Source organism: Anopheles arabiensis, assembly GCF_016920715.1.
Source record: "Anopheles arabiensis isolate DONGOLA chromosome X unlocalized genomic scaffold, AaraD3 X_pericentromeric_contig0019, whole genome shotgun sequence".
NCBI classification, from domain to species: Eukaryota; Metazoa; Arthropoda; class Insecta; order Diptera; family Culicidae; genus Anopheles; species Anopheles arabiensis.
Window position 1 is genome coordinate 5,001 of NW_024412097.1, and position 2,500 is coordinate 7,500.

The 2,500-nt window shown below is 47.6% G+C and overlaps 1 pseudogene; it reads left to right on the top strand.

Annotated features, from left to right (window-relative positions):
• LOC120907779 overlaps window positions 1–2,500 on the top strand; it is a 9,040-nt pseudogene that overhangs the window by 3,341 nt on the left and 3,199 nt on the right.

Genomic DNA, 2,500 nt, shown 5'->3' on the forward strand with positions numbered 1-2,500 from the left:
GTACAGAGCCGTAAATCGCATGCAGCAGGTCCTCGACCGTCAAACGCAAACGTCGTTTGACGGTAACGATGAATTCGGGCCGCAAACGCGAAAAGGCAGAAGACCAGTGGCTGATGACCAACAGCCTGGTCAAGTGGGTTGCAAGATTGCAACAACAACAACAACAACCATCGAGGTTGACCCCTGTTAGAAGCGGTGGAAAATATTCCAAGTCCGAGAAACGGACCGAATATTAATGAGGGTAGAATTAATAAGAGGAAGAAGAAGAAGAGCAAGAAGAAGCAGAATAAGCCCAGGAAGCGGCCTGAGGCTCTGCTGATATCGGACTGCACTTCGAGGAGCTGGCGAAATTGCTCAAGGAAATGAAGCAGTCCGATGCTCTTAAATCGGTTGGAGAACAATCTCTAAGGTCCGACGGGCCCAGAATGGAGGCATGTTGCTAGAACTTAAGCAGGGTAGTTCTGCTAGTGCAATTGCCCCAAAGGTTAAGGAAGCGGTGAAGGGCAAGGCGTCAGTGAGAACGCTAGCTCCTTCTAAAATGATTGAGATCATGCATCTCGATGAAATTACCACCCCAGAGGAGGTTGCGGAGTCTGTCAAAGCACAGCTCAACATCGAGATAGAAATAGATCGTATCAAAATGAAGAAAGGCCGCGCGGCCGGTACGCAGTGGGCACGGATCAACGTATCGCTGCCAGACTTTCAGCTTCTTGAATTTGGGAAAGCTGAAAGTTGGTTGGTCGATATGCCATATCCGCGAGGTTATGGAAGAGCAGAAATGCTATAAGTGTTGGAAGGTAGGCCATACGAGCTACCATTGTAGGAACCAGACAGAAGTAATCTGTGCTGGAAATGCGGTTTGAGTGGACACAAGAAGCAAGCTTGTACCAACTCTGTCAAGTGTTTGGATTGCGGTACGAGGTCACAGAACCTTCACGCAACGGGCAGTTATATGTGTCCCCGAAGGCGAACGATTAGACCATAATGGTTAGGTTGCTACAACATAACCAGAATCATAGTTATGCTGCATTTCAGTTAATGTGGCAAACGATTAGGGAAGAATCTGCGGATATAGTGTTGATTGCAGATCCGTATCTGGCAACAACCAACGTCAAAGTGTTACGCAATGACGATAACACAGCAGCGGTAGTGGTTAACGCGGACTTACCAGTTAAGGTAGTCAGTAAGGCTTTGAAGGGTTTAATGATAGTTGACATAGGTGATATGCGAGTGGTTAGCGTTTACGCGCCACCTAGATTTAGTATGGAAGAGTTCCAGAACATGTTGGATAACACGGTAATGGCCGTAACCGGTATCCACAAATTCGTTATCGGGGGACTTCAACGCTTGGTCAGTAAGTTGGAACAACCAACTTGGCAGCGTGGAGAAACCCAGAAACGAAGAGGTGAGTTGGTTTTATCAACCTTTGCGCAGATTGACGCAATTTTATTGAACGACGGCAGCACCCCAACTATGTTGGACCAGGGCGCACGTCAGTAGTTGATCTTACTTTGCGAGCCGAACCGTAGCAAGATCATTTAAGTGGGAGGTGTTATCTAGCTATATGAACTCGGATCATCGTGCAATACGAATAGATCTTGAGACGCAAAGCGTGCGTAATCTGTCCCGACCCATAACGGGATGGAGCATCAAGTATTTTAGCAAAGATATATTTGAAGTTATGATGCAAGCCGCTTTTGAGACCGAGGTCACAACAAGCGAAGACTTAATGCGTATACTTGTCACGGCGTGTAATGCGACGATGACTAAACGTAAGAGGTACCTCTAACAAGAGTGCATTTTGGTGGACGTTAGAGATTGAGGCACTTCGCAAAGTGCAAACACCGCGATCGATTAGCGCAAAGAGCTTTTAATACTGATCTCTATTCTACTTTTAGGGACGAGTTCAAGGTGGCACGGAATGCCCTCAAGCGATTGATCAAGCATACCCGACAGAGGAAGTGGAAAGAGTTCCTGGGAACAGCGAACAACGCATCATTTGGTATAGTATATCATACGTTCAAGAAAGTGGCCGAGGGTTCGATTGGACCCCGAACCATGACATTGGACGAGTTTAGGAAGTGGTGAGCGAGCTTTTTCCTACTCACCCAAACACGGTGTGGCCTGAATATCGTATCGATCAGCCACGAGAGTTTGAAAGGGTAACTAATGATGAGATTCTTGCGGTTGCCAGGAGACTACCCAACAAGAAGGCGCCGGGACCAGATGGTATCCCGAATGAGGCGCTGAAAGTTGGTATGTTGACTGCAACCGATGCATTGCAGGGTTTACCAAGGCTGTTTAGAGAACGCGAAGTTCCCCGATGAGTGGAAAAGGCAGAGGTTGGTGTTAATACCGAAGCCGAACAAACCACCAGGGAACCGGGTTCAGTTCGCCCATTTGTCTACGACAGGGCAGGTAAAGGTTTAGAACGCATCATAGTGCAACGGCTAAATGCACACATCGAGGAGGTCAACGGACTGTCTGACGACCAATTTGG